At 52.0% G+C, this 18602-nt stretch overlaps 1 protein-coding gene across 4 annotated transcripts in view; it reads left to right on the forward strand.

The window, feature by feature from the left end:
• LOC120385943 (adenosylhomocysteinase B-like) overlaps positions 1-18602 on the forward strand; it is a 116917-nt gene that overhangs the window by 49647 nt on the left and 48668 nt on the right. Inside the window, exon 3 of one of the 4 annotated variants that reach the window (XR_005589443.1) lies at positions 7379-7472. The exons of 2 other annotated variants lie outside the window; for them this stretch is intronic. The gene's annotated coding sequence lies outside the window, so the exon portion shown is untranslated. Of the gene's footprint in view, positions 1-7378; positions 7473-18602 lie in introns of those variants that run through there. One more of the 4 variants, XR_005589437.1, reaches the window with a different exon arrangement.

Consider the following 18602-nt stretch of genomic DNA (forward strand, 5'->3'; position numbering starts at 1 on the left):
GGCTTGTAAATCCCTGCTGTTATCAGCGTTATCATCAGTCACTGGAGCAGTGCCTGAGGCTCTGATCAGGACTGGGGGGGGTCTCACTGTGCCGGGCAGAGCCCCAGCACGCAGGCAGACTGCCCCAAGGAGCGCTCTGTCTAATTTCACAAAGTGTGTGACCAAGCCTAGGAGGCAGTGAGAGAGAGCAGGGCCCATGTGTGATAAGATCGCACGCCTCCCCTAGCGGACAAGGGGCATGGCCCGAGGGCCCAGACTCTCAGAGGAGAGCGTTGGTCCTGAGGGTGAGTTTGTTAATTTGTTTCTGGCCCAGTCACCGCTGGGTGGCTGGTTTCTTGCAGGTTTCTCCTCTGCAGGGTCTTGATTATGGATCTGAAGCAGTTGGGTAATAGATGTCCAGACAAGTTCAGGGAGGGCAGCCCTTGTAGAAGGGGCGGCGTGGAAGAAAGTCTGGAGGTGGCTGTGGGAGAAGCAAACTCAGAGGTGGCTGGCATCACTGGCAGGACGGAGAAGGCAAATACGAGACAAGAAAGGAAGTGCTGATAAGCCATTAACATGATTGTGGCCATCCCTAGACATTCCCTGAAATAACACTGTGACACTGGCAGACCAGATGCCACCGCATGCCAAGGCCTCACTGAACACTGACAAATGCGGAGCAGGGAACCAGTCTGGCTTACACACGTGTTAGCATTACCAAAATCAATATTCAATGTTAAGCTGATGAGAATGTGTTTAGTGTTTTATAAAATGCTTGTAGGATGCTGCCGGTGTTATACCCCATGTTATAAAGTGAGAGCAAGCAATTGCATTGTAAATCCCCCCCACAACTCGGCAACTCACCAGACAGGAAAAATGCCTTGTCTACTGCAAATGATGGTCTCTAACAAGAAGATGTTGAATCCTGTTCATCAAACGCAAACGAGCCATTGTGTGAGATCAAGGGTCAAAGACTTTGTTAAGTGCATTCTCTCCCACTCACCCCATGAAGAAGGGACCCGTGCAGTACCGTATTTTCCGGCGTATAAGGCGACTGGGCATATAAGACGACCCCCTAATTTTACAGATAAAACATAGGTATTGGCCTATACTCGCCGTATAAGACGACCCCCCCCTTCCGAGGGGGGGAGCCCAGAGCCTTTTAAAACCCAGCCGCGCGGGGAGTCAGAGGGCTCTGGGCTGCCTGCTGCGGCGGGGAGCCCAGAGCCTTTTAAATCCCAGCCGCAGCAGGGAGTGCGGCGGGGAGCCCAGAGCCTTTTAAATCCCAGCCGCGGCTGGGAATAAGAGGGCTCTGGGCTGCCCGCTGTTTATACCCGGCGTATAAGACGACCCCCGATTTTAGGGGGTTGTTTTTTAGTATATAAAGTAGTCTTATACGCCGGAAAATACGGTAATCGTTGCTGTCAGTTTGATTTCAGAGGAAAAGAAAATATAAAAATGCCTCACAAGGACACAGGATCGTCTGTTGGCTGTTTGGACTCTCCCAGAGCCAGAGACTCTAAACTGAAGTGAGAGATCCCCCAGGTTTTCCGTAGGTTTGCCCTGAAAGACATTTTGAATTGACAGATTGCTACAACTCTGTCACTCGCAGGATTTAGATTGGAACTCATTTGTGTGTATATCTGTGCTTGCTTTAACCAGTAAATAACTCTTGTATTTCTTTCTCCTACCAGTCAGGGTGTCTGCCCTGCTTTTTGACAGCATGCCCCAAGGTTGGCACTCACGGTCGTGAGCTCCTCCAGGCAGTGTGACAAACAGAGCATGAATAGATGGCATTGAGAATAAACCTGTGTGAGAGACTGTCCTTCTTAGGCAACCTTCTGCCTTTAGAGACCATCCCAAAGTATCTCCAAACGCTGAGTACCGTTCTGTTCCATCTTGAAGAGGAGCAATGATTTTTGTTGGTCCCTTGAGTGCTCTCTTTGGAAAGGTTTCACTGACTGGCAAAGGCAAAACTGTAAAGATTTTACTGTCCGTCCCTGTGTTCCAAGCCGGTCTATCTGCATGTTGATAAGAGGGCTGCAGTGCATCTAAGCTGGTCTCCCATTTCCTTCCTGCTCTCCCAGCGGCTCCTTTTGCTTAAGTCAATATTTGTGTGTGTGGAAGGGCAGGAAGGGTTCCTGTGCATGAGCATGCTGTGACAAAGTTCCTCCCCTACCTTGGTGGGTCCTGCGCTTATTGGCGGATTTGCTCACCTCACAGATTCACCCTGTGGGTCGGGAAATAGCCCAGAGACCTTCCCCTCTGGTAGAAACCACAGTCCAGGTCAATACCTCCTGTGTTTGATCAGGAATTGGGAGGTTTGGGGGAACCCAGGCCCACACTCTACTCCAGGTTCCAGCCCAGGGCCCTGTGGACTGCAGCTGTCTAGAGTGCCTCCTGGAACAGCTGCGCGACAGCTACAACTCCCTGGGATACTTCCCCATGGCCTCCTCCGATCACCTTCTTTGTCCTCACCACCAGACCTTCCTCCTGATGTCTGATAACGCTTGTACGTCTCAGTCCTCCAGCAGGATGCCTACTCACTCTCAGCTTCTTGCATGCCTCTTGCACCCAGTTCCTCGCACGCACTTCCTCTCCTCTGGCTCCCTCTGGCCTGACTGGAGTGAGCCCTTTTATAGCATCAGAGGGGCCTTAATTAGAGTCAGGTGCTTATCAGCCTCACCTGACTCTTAGCAGGTTAATTAGAGTCAGGTGTTCTCATTAGCCTGGAGCAGCCCCTGCTCTGGTCACTCAGGGAACAGAAAACTGCTTATCCAGTGGCCATTATCTCTCCCTTCTACTGCTCTGCTGTTCCCAACTGGCCTGGGTCTGTCACAACGCGTACCCCACTGAACCAATTCTTAAAATGCACCACGGGGATAGACACAGCTGCAGCAATAGCCTGGCTAGCATCAGCTTCAGCACTGGCGCACATCGACTCACTGGGAATGTTAGTGTGTGGGGGGTGGACTCCAACCCTCTGATCAACACGTAATGACTCCTGTCCTGCCACCGCCCTCCTCAGGCAAAGATATGAGGGGCAGAGGGGCATTATGACCAGTGGAGTCTGGCTCAGGTGGACCAATGGGAACAACAATTTCCTGTGTCAAGGGCTACAGCTGAGAATCTCTCCCTCCAGCCCCCTGGCAGTCACAGTTAGCAACTGGAGTGTAAAAGCCTTAGATGCCCTAAACTCTCATTGCAGCACACAGGGAGGCAGTGTGTGTCCCACCCACACCCACACCAGGGGAGAGAGAGTGTCACCCCATCCTCAGAGGGAGAGATGCATTGTGTGTGTGTGTGTGTGTGTCTCTCTCTCTCTCTCTCACACACACACACAGGGAGGCAGTGTGTGTGTCACACCTTCCTGTTAGTATCTAGGTCTGTTTGTTAGCCTGGGATAGAATTTTGGGTTTGCCTTTTTGATACTTATACTAAAATGTGTAAACAAGGGACAAAGCCACTGTGATGTTGCTTCTGCCTAGTCAGCTGGATTTGTTAGTACAGTGGGATCAGATCAGAGCAGTCAGTGTTACCGGCGAGCACACTTGAAGATTGCCTCAACCCCTATCCCAAAGCAAAGTCAAGCAACCAATCGGGAGGATCAAAGGGGTTGGGGTGGGGGGGAATAAAACCCTAAAAGACCAAGCAGCACCTCCTCACTCCTTACCCCTCCCATGGGGTACAAAAGAGGTAGGATGAAGACCCCAGACCCAAAAAGGGAACATGACCCTTTAACTTGTTAGGGGTGGGACTATGGGTGGGCATTGCAGGTATATTTGGGCCTGTTAAGAAGGAGGAAGTGGGAACAGGGAAAATGGGGAATGGAAAATGAGAATGGGGAATAGGGACATGGACAAGGCTCTGCAGTGTCAGAGCTGGGAGGGGGACGTGGGGTAAACGCTCTGCGGTGTCAGAGCTGGGAGGGGGACATGGACAAGGCTCTGCGGTGTCAGAGCTGGGAGGGGGACACGGGGTAAACGCTCTGCGGTGTCAGAGCTGGGAGGGGGACACGGGGTAAACGCTCTGCGGTGTCAGAGCTGGGAGGGGAACACTGGACATGGACGCTGCTGGCGTGTAGAGCTCTGGATATGCTTGTTTGGAACTAACCCCAATAAATATCGCATTGTCTGCGCTTCGGACATCTGGTCCTTTGCTGCTTGCTGTCTGCGTGACAAAAACCAGGGAAGTGGGAGGGTGGCGGGAAAGCCCTCTAACACTTCCCACACACAGGGATAGAGGCATTGTGTATCTCTCTCTCTCTCTCTCACACACACACACACACAGAGGGAGAGAGACATTGTCTCACACACATAAGTGTGGGTCTCTCTCTCACTCTCCCCAGTTGAAGGTGCTCCACTGTGTATAAAATAATGAGACCAGAGAGTGTGAATGACTACTGGGGACAATGCTAAAAAAAAGAGGGCAGAGTTAAGGTTACACGGGCAACTTTAACTGTGCATTTCCTATTTTCAGAAGTTTTTTAGTCAATTCAGAGGGGACAACCTCCCACCAAGCAACCTTAACTCTGTGTTAACATAGTTTTTTGCCACTGAATTCTTATTCTTAGCATCATCATCTGGGAAAGGCAAGAAGAGAATGTGAACAGGGGGGAGTCATTAATGGACTTAGGAGAGGAGCATAGGAGAAAAGCCTCATCCCAGAAATAGTTAACGTTAAAGGTATGGAGGCAGGATGGCCACAAAGTGGTAAGTACAAGTGACTGAAAAAGAGCAGTAGACCATGGATTTATCATGAGCAGAAGGCCAGAGGGATAAGAGTGGCCCGGAGACAGAAAGTGAGCTGGGAGGAGGGAAACAGAGCTGTCTGAATAGCTACAGCAAGCAGGTAACCAAGGCTGATAGCATCATGAATGAGAACCGTAAAGACACAGATTTTGTGGGCCATGAAGACTGAATTTCACTCCTCAAAGTGCTTCCTGCTAGCCCAGGTGATGGGACGTTGGCGGGATGATGTGGGAAGCCCCTGTCATGCCTGTTCTTTGGATGGGGCTTTGTTCTCAAGGCCTCTCTATCAGGCACCTTCCCCAGTGCAAGAGTCACTAGTTTTCTTATTTCTGAGGATTAAAAATAATAAGGGAAGCCAGAGAGCGTCTGTGTTCATCACACATTCTTTTTCCAATCCTGCTCCCCAGCTGTGACTCATCACCCCCTGCCCACTGGGGCCTGGTGGAACGTCTTCACAGAAAGGTCACGGGCTGCCTCGCAGACTCCAAAGTTAGCTCTGCGTGTGTGTGTGCATGTGGAGGAGCATCCCTCTGGCCATATGGTGGGGTAGAGCTGCTGAGTGGCTGTACCCACCACATTTCTCACCACTTCCTGATGGCAAGAGGAGGAGAAAGCCGGGGGATTCTGCTCTAGAGGAGAATGCCCGCAAAGGCAGTAGCTCCCTCCAGAAATCCGGGCAGGGCAATAGGGCCTGGGGCAGGGTTTGTCGTGCTGTGACTCTCACATTATCCTTCCCCTGATGGAGAGGGGGGATTTAGGCCAGTCCATTTAAAGGTGATTTTGTGACCATGGCGACAGAAGAGGGCAATGTGCCCTGAGCTTGGAGTGAAGCTGAGAAAATGCCTGACAGGGGAGCTCTCCAGCTCCGCTTTTTTGGTGAACTGCTGCCAGCACAGTTACTATTGCTTGTGTAGGATAACAGAGCCAGGTACCGCGTAGCCACTGGAGACTGTTGTGGGCCCCCTGCTTACAGCACAGGCCTGGCTATTCTAGGTGCTGGACTATCTCTGTCACATGCTACCTGTGTGGCTTTGGGCCCGCCACCTGGGCGCACTGTGCCTCAGTTTCCCATCTATACAGAGGGATTGTAGGGCGTCACCACTAGCATTTGCAAAGGGCACTGGATGGAAGATGTGTGAGAAGGGCAGCTCAGCCCATTGGATTTATGGGGGGGATGATGTTATACCCCCAAGGGATTCTGAGGGGTTGGGCCATGATCTGGGACCGACTATACACGCACATGCACCTCAGACAGAGGCTGTACCTGGCATCTGGGTACGATGGGCCCAGTTCACAGATTTTAATGCAAGCAGAGACCATTGTGATCGCCTCGTCCTGACTTCCTGCATAGCACAGGCCACAGGACTTCCCTGAATCAAGTCCTGCTTCAGAACCAATAGCTGCACTATTAGAAAAACATCCAATCTTGGATTTAAAAATGGTCAGTGATGGAGAATCCACTGTGACACCCTGGTAAGTTGTTCCAATGCTTAGTTACCCTCGTTGTTAACAACTTGCATCTTATTTCCCATTTGAATTTGCACCGCTTCAACTCCCAGCCATTGGATCATGTTACACCTTCCTCTGCTAGACTGAATAGCAAATTCTCAGGTTTTTGTTCCCCATATAGGTACATACAGACTGTGATCAAGTCACCCCTTCACCTTCTCTGGGCTAAGCTAACCAGTTTGAGCTCCTCGTGTTTCTCACTTTAAGGAATATTTTCCAATCCCTTAATCATTCCCGTGGCTCTTCTCTCAACCCTCTCCAATTGATCAACCTCTTTCTTGAGCTGTACGCACCAGAACTGGACACAGTGTTTCAGCAATGGTTGCACCAGTGCCAATTACAGAGGTAAAAGAGCCTATTTACTCCTATTCAAGATTCCCCTGTATATACATTCAAGAATCACATTAGTCCTTTTGGCCATAGTATTTCCCGGGAGCTCATGTTTGGTTGAAGCAGCAAAGAGTCCTGTGGCACCTTATAGACTAACAGACGTATTGGAGCATGAGCTTTCATGGGTGAATACCCACTTCGTCGGATGCATGTTTGGTTGATTATCCACCTTGACACCCATGTTTTATTCTGAGTCAGTGCTTCTCAGGGTAGAGCCCCCACCCTGTAACTAAGACCTACATTCTTTGTTCCTAGATGCATACATTTACATCTGGCTCTATTCAATCTCTGTTTGCTCGTGCACAGCTTACCAAGCAATCCAAATTCTATATTCACTAGGAGGGTGGTGAAGCACTGGAATGGGTTACCTAAGGAAGTGGTGGAATCTCCATCCTTAGAAGTTAACAAAGCCCTGGCTGGGATGATTTAGTTGGGGTTGGACTAGATACCTCCTGAGGTCGCTTCCAACCCTAATCTTCTATGATTCTATATCAGTGACCTGTCATTGATCCATTGAAGTGTGTCGTATTGATTCTCTACAGCTTCATTCACTAACAAAGGGGAGTGGAGCAAGGTGGCACTAAACATACCTTCCTGCATTCTTGGCCCTCCCAGGTCCCAGCCCATGTTTCAGCTGCCCTGAGGTTCCTGTAACTTATACCGCACTGCAACGGCTCCCTGTGGATCACTGCAGCAGGGGAGCATAAGTGAAGCACAATGCTTTCTGACTCTGCCCCCTTCCTGCCCAGCACAACCCCTCTCACCCCAGAGGAGCCACCTGCAATGATCAGGGCCTGGGCAATCACATCTACTGGTCAGCCAAGAGTCAACACCAAAGCCAACGTCGGTGCCATGGCAAAGGTCAGAGCTGGAGACAATGTCAGGGGTAAGGCAGAGGAGCAAGGACTGAGAGTAGGTGGGGGTCTGGGATGGGTGGACAGGAACCAGGAGCAGGTGAGGAGGCAGGACTCAGGTAAGCAGGACGAGTCCATAGTAGCAGCCAGCCAGGAATTCTTCTAGCTGCTCAGACAACTTCCTGTTGTTACTTCCTGGTTTATATAGCACTCCTCAGCCAGTCGTGGGGCTGGATATTTCCCCCAATCAGGAGTTTTGGGGGTGGGGCCCTCTGCAAGCTAACCCTTCCCTAGACCCTTTCCTGCTTACTCAGGTGAGCAGCTGGGAGATGGTTGTGGTCTGAGCACAGCCCAGGGACCCCGGGGCCTAGGTTCAAGGTCTGTGATCCCTCCCACCACATCCTATTGAGGATCTGGGGCAGAGCATAAGCCAGTGACACAGCTTTAGCCAGGCTCTGTCTCAGCACAGCCTCTGTCTAAGAACGTGACTCATGACACACAGCAGCAGGGGTGAGAAGCTCTTTGGGGACGCGTCAAACAATGCTAACCCCAGTGTTTAATTTGTGCCAGATCTGAGCCCCAGCACCTCTGGGCCTGGCGGTTCAGAGCCCGGCACCTTTGGGCCTGGCAGTTCGTAGCCCCAGCACCTCTGGGCCTGGCGGTTCAGAGCCCGGCACCTCTGGGCCTGGCAGTTCGTAGCCCCAGCACCTCTGGGCCTGGTGGTTCAGAGCCCAGCACCTTTGGGCCTGGCAGTTCGTAGCCCCGGCACCTCTAGGCCTGGCAGTTCAGAGCCCCGGCACCTTTGGGCCTGGCAGTTCGTAGCCCCAGCACCTCTGGGCCTGGCGGTTCAGATCCCCGGCACCTTTGGGCCTGGCAGTTCGTAGCCCCGGCACCTCTAGGCCTGGCAGTTCAGAGCCCTGGCACCTCTGGGCTTGGCATTTAACAGCCCCGGCACCTTTGGGCCTTGCGGTTCAGAGCCCCGGCACCTTTGGGCCTGGCAGTTCAGAGCCCCGGCACCTTTGGGCCTGGCAGTTCAGAGCCCCGGCACCTCTGGGCCTGGCGGTTCAGAGCCCCAGCACCTTTGGGCCTGGCAGTTCACAGCCCCAGCACCTCTGGGCTTATTGCATCAGTTATGAATGTAAAAAAGTTACTTGAGCCCCGGCACTTCTTTCATTACAAATTAAGCACTGGCTGAGGACCGGGAAAGCTCCAATTCTCTGTTCCTCTAAGGAGCCCTCCATCAAACACAAGACAGAACTGTGCACATCAGGGAAACAATAAAGGTCACAAGTGTTGTTTGACACTGTTGATTCCAAACCCTGGTGGGTTTGTTCTAACTTAGGATCCTGTTGGGATCTGCAGGATTGGCGCTGACTACAAGCCTACTGGTCAATTCTACAAGAAGATGGTTTTTGAAGATTAAGCAATTGAACTTGTCCTCAGTGGAAGGGTCAAAACATCTGCGTCTCCCATGCACATCAGTATGAATCTCCTGTTTCTCCGGTGTCAAACCCAGCCTCCCTGCTTCCTGCCTGGCTGATGTAAACCCAAGTTGCCACATGAAAGGTGGTAATTACTCCCTAACTGGCAGCATGCGGATCCACGCATATGTGTACTTCACAGCTTCTGGGGAGAATGTGCACTGAAGCCCCTTGAGAGATTTCTGGGAGTCCTTGGAATGGGAAGCAGGAGTTGCTTCTGGTTTCCATATTGGTTCGCACACGGGCACCAGTTGCAAAGAGGTGCGGGCTCCCTTGTCAATTGCATCTGTTCTGTTCCACTCCACAGGCAATTGGTAGCTTTACACAGCTCTGTGCCTGCCGCCATACCCAAGGGTCAGATCCTCTCAGGGCATCATGGGAGGAGCTCAGCACGTGCAGGAGCACAGGGATTTTGCACCCTGTTCACGGGGGGCCTGCTGTGGAGATTCTGAACAGCACCCACATCAACAAATATCCAGGGCTGAAGCGGAAAGCCCGAGTCCCGCGGAGGAATTCTACCTGCCCAGACTGTTCCCTAAGCGAGTTCTCAATGGCTGGGGCTTATTGCTCTCCCTGCGGAGGCTGAAAGTAAGGGAAGGGCACTTAGGCCTTGGGAGCAGTAGCTGCGGTAAGTGGTGCTAAGATGGCTCTGTGGCCATTGCCTGCTGTTCCCTGGCACTTTGCACAGGAGTGGGAGAATGGAATGTGCCTGGTATTGGAATTGGGGAACGAGCTCTCTGAGGAGGAGAATGAATTGCCTGCCTGCCTCCCCTTCAGGCACTCAGCCTCTCCTCCTCTCAAGGAACACTCAGGGAAGCAAGCTCCGAGCCCTCCTCCCACCCCACACACAGCACAGCCCTCCACACACACAACAGGGCTCAGGGGTCTGGGGGTTACCCACCCACCCCCAGTGGCAGTGGCTCGCCACCCACTGCCTGCTGAAGGGTGTCCTCTTTGAGCAAGGGTTAAACGGGTGCCCGGACACACAGTCGGCTTCCTTGGCGACCTTCGCGGGGCCTGGAAGAATAGAGCCCTGAAATGAGATTTTGCATCTGCATTAGCATCCCAGCAGGCCGCGCCGGCCTCTCCACGCTGATTCCCCGCAGCGTTAGACAGCAGCACTATTTTTACCTAAGCAGTGGGAAATTTCTCAGCGAACTGAAAACGAAGAGAAGAGAGAAGCAAGCGCAGCAGGTGAGAACTTGCGATTTCCCATCTGGTGCTGCAGACTGGTCGGGCTGCCCCTCCCCGTGTGCTGTACTTGGAGACGATAAGCCCAGGATATCGAGAGAGGCGCTTCTCGAGCTCCCCGTGCTCCTGGCCACATTCACAGCGAAAGCCAGTGATACAGCTGAGGGCCTGGGCCTGCCCTGCTCGCACCCAAAGCAAGGGCCAAGGGTCTGCTGGAGCGATGGGAGCTGCCTTCGGCCCTTACATTTCCCTTCTAATCTCATTTTGTCACCACCACCTTTGGCATTGCCTGCCCCCTGCTGAGTGCCCCTTGCCCCCATCTAACTCCTGGCGCTGCACCTCCCAGCTGTCCCACCCAGCTGTCCCCACACCAGGCCTCTGCCCCTGCCCTGCCTGCCTCCCCTCCCCCTTCCCTCATCCCAGCCTCTGCTCTGCCCCTCCCACTCCCTCCGCCTCTGCCCTGCTCCGTCTTGTCTCCCTCCTCCCCTGGCAGTGATTTCCAGGCTAGTGCCTCTGGAGCTCCCCCGCCTCTGCCAGCCTGGGCGCTCAAGCACCAAGCTCTACGTGCCGCCTCCCACAGCGCCTGCACCTCCCCCCCCGTGAATCCTCAGGAGAGGCAATTCAAGCACGTTCTCCTACAAATAGCGGCATAGCCTTGAATTCACAATGGCTGAGCTCGCCGCCTGCCTCTTGTCGTTCCTTTGTTCCCCTCAAGGCCAAGCAGACACCTACCTGCATGACTCTCCAGAAGGATTCCTGAAAACACGGGCCACAATGCGGCAGGTCAGATAGTTCAGCTTTTGTGCTGCACACTCAGGCTAATGGGGCGCTTCTTCCCTGCATTTCAGAGCCACGTGCGCTGTGTTACGTTCCGAGTGCTGGTGTGCATCCGTGGGAGAGCTCGCACCACGAGATGGGACACGATTCTCTTTCCTAGCACCAGCCACTTCCAAGCATCACAGCTAAATCCGCAGCCATCCCATGCATGGGCACACATGCCAGACACGCAGGCCTACGCTTTCACAAGCTGCCTCTGCACCTAGCTACGCACCAGGCACCCCCACATGCCAGCTTATGCAATCCCACACACCAGCACACCCTCCGAAGGCTTTGATTCCCAACCGGGGTCTCCCTGGCTCTGTCAGGACAGATGTCACTCAGCTGCCATACTGGCACTTGGCCGGCTCTGTTTGTGAGTCCTGGTGTGTGTGTCGCACAGATCCCTCAGAAAACGCCAGTCAGTCTTTGGGGTGAATGTCTCAGACTCGTGCGCTAGTTTGACAGCTCCCGTTTTCTGGTTGCGGGTGGGCCCCAGTGTAGCGGCTCTTTGTTTCCAAGGCCTTTTCATTGCTCTTCTTCCTGCTGCCTCAGCAGATCCAAAGAGACGGGGGTCTCGAATGGCCACGCTTTGGAGCGCTGACCAGGAGGGTTCTGACGTGAGTGCAGATAAGCCTGAAGAAGCTGAGGCGAGCAGTGCCAGAGAGGCACTGAAGTGGATTCCCTTCACCAGCCTGGAGACTGACAGTATCTCCTTGGCAAATAGCAGGAGACCAGCTCTTTTCCAGTGGCTGGGTTTGAAGATTAGGGTCAAACTGAAAAGCAACAAAATCCCCAACTAAACTAAACGGAGCCCTGGCCTCGGTATGGAGCGGGGGAGGAAATCAAACTCAACCAGGGAGCCCCAAACTCAACAAGCAGCAGAGAAGTTTGAGCCTGGCTGCAAGAGGAGGAGGTTCCAGGGATGTGTGAAGAGAAAATGAGATAATAACGTTTGGATTTATTTATAAACCAAACCCTGCATCTGCTGCACCCAAGATAGCTTGGTTCAGTCTTCGGCATTAAACATTTCATTAGCCCACAGCCCCGCTGGCGCTGCTCACACCCTCCTGCTGCCTGCCAAGCAGCCAATCCATCTAGGCAGCTCTAATTAAACTTCAGAGGTAATGAATTTTTCAATGGTTAAATGATTAAATCAGTTAAAGTAGAATATGGCCGGATGGCGTGACTGGTTTGCTCATCTAAACTGACTGCAGCGGGGGCGCATGGGAGCACCTGGGCCATTTGCTGGGCGAACAGGTCTCTTGTGGGTGAGGTTCTCTGGAAATACCCACCCTGCCAGAATCAGGCGGAGGCTTTGATCTGAGGACGTGGGAACAGTCGGCCCCACCACCAGACAGGCAAGATGAAAGGGTTGGGGAGTCTTTAAAGGGCCAGCTTTCCTTTTCTAAGTTACTATTTGTGGCTTTTGTTGGGACAATTATGTGAAAGATAAATAGCCACCACCCACCTTTCATGCTGCTGACAGCTCCTCAGCTTATGAACAGCTGCTATCAGCTTAATCAGCTGAAAAATCATCTCTAAATGAGAGAGTCCCAGGCAGAAGAGTGATTTATGTCTGTGCACCAAAAATAAAGGGCTCCCATTAGCACTTGGAATGAAGAACATTCAACGTCATGTTCTGTAATGGGTCAGTGATCATGGGAGGAACCTATAATCCGTGGCTTTCAGAGAGCAAGTGTAACCTATGCACCTTCTGGTGTGCCAGTTGGCTTTTAGCTTATGCTATAGAGGCTCATGCACTAAGCTCCAGAGGTCCCCGGTTCGATCCTGCCTGGTGACGACCAGGGTCTGCCAGCGTTACACCAGGCCAGGGCATTATAGAGAGAGGGAATGGCTGGGAGCTCACATCATATCAACCCTCCATCATGGAGATGCTTAGCAGAATTTACGGAGGTGTATACATTGGGCTGGGAATCCTATAAGGAAGGGCACACTCATGAATTGAGGGCTCTGGAGAGTGATGTTCTATACTTACTCCCAGAACATGGCACCACCATGCCAACGATCCTCAGTCCTTGCATGGGATGACAGGATAATTCGGTCTCCAGGGACTGTCCAGTTTGTTATCTCTCTGCTGAGACCGATAACGAGAGGGCCAGTGCAGTGATGCTGATTTTGTGATATAGGCCTTTGTTGGCTCGCAACTGAGTGGAGACCCATCAACTCAAAGATCTGAACGTGGAGGAGGCTTGGAATGACTTTAAATCAAAGTTGCAGAAACCGGCATCTCAAGCCAGGGGGAAAAAATCATAGGGAGGAGCTTCAGACCAAACTGGATGAATGAGCATCTCCAACAGGTTATTAAGAGAAAGCAGAAAGCCTACAAGGAATGGGCAACGAGATGGATCAGCAAGGGAAGCTGTACACGTGAATGGCAGATCTCTGCTATGAAATCACTGTTGCAGACGGCTGGTTCCCTTTCAGTGTTTGCCTTTCATTAGACATGTATACGAATAGGAATTGTGCCTGAAGTTATACTAGCTGAGAAAGAGTGTGGAGAAAACCCAAGTTAACAAGCTTCAAGCTTCAGGGCATAGACTCATCCATGATCAACTGGGGCAAGATAAAAACTGCCCTTGTGGTAGAGATATGCACAGTAAGATGCATGGGAGGGGCATTTAAACTTTCTTATGAAACATCCACTATGAGTCACTTCTGGAGACAGGATGCTGGACAATTGGCTTGTTCCAACATGACAATTCCCACATCTCCAATTTGCCACTGTTGTTATTATATTGCCAGTATTAATATATTCTGCTCCTCCATGATATTTTCTATGTAGGTGACAGGCTACATAGACACCACCAGCAGCATTTGCTTCCCCGGGGGAGAGTTTGCATCTGGGAAAAGTGAGTTAGGCACCCCAAAGCCGACACGTGACTCTGTGCCCAGCCCATGGCTGCTCTCCAGCACTGCCAGTCTGATAATGTACAAAAGCACAGATCTTCCTTCCTCTAAGCAAAGAGACTAATGAATCAGTCCCTCAATAGAGATCAGCAAGAAACGAATTATCCAGTGACTCAAAATAAGGCCCTTGTCTGCCCTCAGCTATGCCAGCTGAGCACCGCTTTCCGTGGGCGTCCATGCCAGCGAGATGTTTCAATGGACTCTCCTGCATCAATTAACGTGCTTGAGACCAGGAAGGCCCTGGCATGCAGAAGAAAGGAAACATCAAACAGCCACTCTGACACATGCTTAACATTTTATATTTCTTGTAAAAATGCAGAAAGGTTGAGTTTTAAATATTCATCTCCCGGGAAGACAACTGGGGTGGATGAAAGGCTGCAGGTCTCCAGGGTGGGGCGAGGTGGCTGACGTGTGATTCCTTAGAGGGGTTACGAGGCTGTCGGGCAGTTCCCTGAGGGGGCGGAGAGGTGTCGTGCCATTACTCGGGTGAGGGGGTGGGGTAAAATGTTGGTGTCATAACAGCGCCGTGCTGAGCTCTTCACACCCCTTGCTCTGACTGAGAGCATGAACACAGAGCCAGTGTCGCCACTCTCTTGAGTATATCACAAGTCTCATGATATTTGGTGGTTTTCTGAAAGTCCCACTCCCAGAGGCCGATGATTAGAGGAAAATCCCAGCTTTCATTTTAAAAAAAGCAAGTGCCTAGCCTCACAGTGGTGGGGAGAAGCTTGAAAATGTGACCTACGACTTGGAAACCATGAGGCAAATAAAAAGAATATATTTTTTTAAATCTTGTGGTTTTTAAGCCAATCTCGTGATTTTGGAGTGTCTGGCTCATGAGCTTTAACAAGACGGGTCAGCAATGCGCATACACAGAAGCAAGAGTCACCTGTTCAGCTTCCAACCTGGAACAATCTAATCCCCAGACAGCATAGGCTCTCAACACCTCCACTCTCCTATGAACCAGCCCCAGGGAGCATCGCTCTGCTCTGTGTGGCGAGATCAGATGACAGTGCTATTATGCTCGGTGAGAGCAGGGGTGAAAGTCTTCTAAAAACCCGAAGCCGGCTTTCAAGGGCCTTTCATAATTGTACAAGCCCTTCTGTGGCGGTTATAATTAGGAGAGCTCATTGAATTCCTTTCTCAAGGCCAGACAGATGCGTGGTACAGCAGCTTCCTCTAACAAGGGAGCAGAGCGAGCTGGTGCCGCGTCATTCAGGGAAGGTTCTGATTAACTTCTCCTCTTCCCTGGCTCTCCCAAAGGCGGCTCTTCCACTAAAGTCAGACATTGCGACCCACATGAGCAGCACCCAACTCACAGTCCCACACGACAGGCCTAGGTCCTGCCAAGGGCCTGCTCAAACCCTGCCGTGTCTGGGATTCCCTAGGTCAAAGGATAAAGTCGAGGGGAGCATGGAGGGACAGCTGCCCTCCCCCGCCTTGGCTGGACAGTGCCCGTTCCCCCTCCCGCTCCCTTTGGTTGGGCAGGGCCCCCCACAACTCCCCTCTCCCTCTGTCTTGGTTGGGCAGCACCACCACCCCCGGCAGCTCTCTGGCCCCCTTAGTTGGTGCACGCCTCCCATCTGGCTGTGACCAGGGGTCCGGATGAGGGTAGGAGGATGTCCTGGTATCCTCAGGGAGCTGCTGGGCTCCTCAGGAATTGGGGACACTCAGGCCATGTCTACACTACACATCTTAAGCACGGTGATGGACATGGGGGTGCTGGTGTCTATGGATGCGTACCCCACAGTATGGGCTCTGGTAACATTCCTGAGGGAGCTGTTGTAATGTTAGGGGAGCAGACAGTGTCAGAACCCCCCGCCACAGCCAAAAGGCCTGTGATTGTCAGAGTTTAAAGCTGAGTGGGTCTAAAGAGCGGAACACCCATCACTGGGCATCGATTTAGATGGGCTGGCTGGTCAACCGGGGAAAACCAGAGTGACTCCATAATGGCCCTGTAACAGAGGCCCCTGGGATATGTGGCAACTGGGCTTCAGGCTTACCCAGGGAAGGTGAGGCTTTGGGAAAGAAGTGTTTCCCTGCGTGGGTGGCGGGCAGGCAGACTGGGATGCACTCTCTGGAAGGGAGGTTGGGTCCCAAGAGCTTGGGGGCATGCTAAGAGATTGCAAGATGGGTGGGTTCTACTCTGGTAAATCTGCCTAACTTAGCTCGCAGAGGAGTGTTGTATCGGAGGAGTTCAGACCGGTGCGCTGGCTGTTTGTGGTTGTATCATCCTTTTCTCTAGTGCTTTGTTCCCTTTGCTGAGTACATCTACTTGTTGTGAGATCACTGTTGGACACATGCTCCCGAAGGGAAGAAACACCAGTGTCCAGTTGCACCTGCATGGTAACAAGCACTTGGCTTGGGTGGGTTGCGGTACCCAGATCCCAGACGAGGAGTGAGAGAATTGCACAATTGCTCTCCAGACAGGTAAGGGCCCTGAGGCCTACCACCCAAGGGAGTGCACGCCACAGGGAATGCAGACCACGCTGCAGAACAGGGGCTATGTCCTGGAAAGCAGGGGCTATGAAAAGGAGTTAGGGGTTGGAACAGGCAAGCGACACAAAAAGAGCGGCAGCAGGGAGGTGGTTTCACCCCTGGATGTGACAGTGGTGTCACCAATACTGAAATTCTGTGTCCAATTCTGGTCTCTACGTTTTAAAAAAGGATGCAGAAAAAAGCTGCACAAACGACTTGTGGGCTGGAGAAAATGAGGTAGCATGAGAGACATAAAGAGCACTGTTACCTGGGGTTCTTTCAACCCAAAGCTCTTGGTAACGACCTGTTTAGCTGATCAGAAAGAAGACTGAGAAATGACTTGATTACAGTGTATAGATATCTTCATGAGGAGAAAATACGGGGCACTGAAGGGCTGACAGGCAGAACAATACCCAAAAGCTGGAAACTGAAGCCAGGCAAGTTCCAACTGGAAATCAGGCCCCCATTTTTATCAGTGATCAACCGTTGGAACAAACACCCAAGGGGCGTGGTGGACTCTCCATCTCTTGATGTCTTCAGATCCAGCCCGGTTGCCTTTCTGGAAGATGCTTTAGGCTCAGTAGAAGGGTAAATGGATGAGATTCTCTGGCCTGTGATGTAGATGCTGTCAGACTGGATGAGCTATGACTCATTCAGAGAGACCAGAAAGGGAACAGAGGTGCAAGCAACCCCAGCACCATAACAAACACCAGCCAGCCGGCCAGTGCTGAGCTCCACCTACCACACTATTTTACAAACAGACAGACAGGATCTGAGGCTCCTACATGCATCGCCCAGGGCAGTGCTTTCCCCAGGAATTGAAATTGAGAGGTGTTCAAATGTACAGGGAGGCGAAGGCCGAGGTTGTGCCAAGAATGCAAAATTATATTAATTCCTTCTCTATATGCATAAACTTTCATGACATTTCAATAAAAAAGAGGAGTTAAGCTTCCTGTGGCTGCCCCGGTTGCTGTAAGCACGTTTCGGACGTTTTCGTCGGCAAGGCGATTCAGTGCTAACTCTCGGCCACACATTTGAAACATCAGAAACCATCACCAAACACCAGCAACTGAATTTCTGATGATGCACTGTTGGCTACAAATCATCATTTGAAATGATTAGGCCCGCCAACATCGCCAAAACGAATGAGCTGACATTGTCATCAAAAACAACAGCTGTGAGAGGCAGCTCGGCTTTGTTCATACAAACCTATTGTGCGTTTTCAGGTATGAGGGTCTTTTAATCATATATCTACTTTTAAATTAATGTGACGCCAGCGTATGAATGTTTCAATTTCAATTCGAATTTCCAACCGACGACTAAGTGGAATGTTTGTCCAACTAGAAATGTTTTAAAACAGCTAGATCTGGTTGGAAAATGACTAAATTGGCAATGCTGTGAAGTTGACTTTTGTTTTTGCCGGAGAACGCTCCTCCGTGTGTGTTGTGGGCGTAGCCTCCCGGGGAAAGAGACTGAGTGGAGCCAGGGCCTTGGGGCAGAGCATGGGCAGAGCTGGGGGCAGGGCCACGGTCTGGGCGCCAGAGCTCTCAAAAGATTAATCTGGCCCTATGGGTGCTGAGCACCCGGTATTTTTTTTCAGTGGGTGCTTGAACCCCGGAGCACTCATGGAGTCGGCACCTATGAGTTGACCACTGGAGTGAGGCAGGGGATCCCTGACCCAGGGAATTATTTTACAGATAGGAAAGGAGTATGCTCGTCTTGCTCAGGAGCATGAGCCCCCGGAGTGCAGTGCCGGGAGTGGGAGCAGGTACATCATAGTGACAGACTGCAGATCCTAGAGTGGATAAATAAGGCAACATTCCCCACGTAGGGGTGGGCAGGGCTTCCCTGTGTGAGGAGGCACCATGCACTGAGATGCTGACAGCTAGTGGTGCTGTCTGCTGCAAGTCCGAGACGGGGGCACGGGGCATGCACCTGTGGGCAAGGAGGGTACCTGGCCAGATATGTGCACCGCGGGGTGCACTGATATCCCCCTTGTGAGGTTGCCTCGGCCGCTCTGTACAGTGGGGTTTGCCTCTCACGCCAGTGACCATGAGCTGGAATGACGACAGCCAGCCAGGCCCAGGCTCCATGTTTAGGGAGCCATGTCAAGAGGGCACCTCCTGCCCCAGGGCTGCTGCTCGCCTTATGGAGCAGCCAGCTGGGCAGGAACAAAGTGATGGCAGCTCCACTCCACAGCGTTTACGGGGCATGTGAGCAGG

This window comes from Mauremys reevesii, linkage group 18 (genome assembly GCF_016161935.1).
Source record: "Mauremys reevesii isolate NIE-2019 linkage group 18, ASM1616193v1, whole genome shotgun sequence".
Classification (NCBI taxonomy): Eukaryota; Metazoa; Chordata; order Testudines; family Geoemydidae; genus Mauremys; species Mauremys reevesii.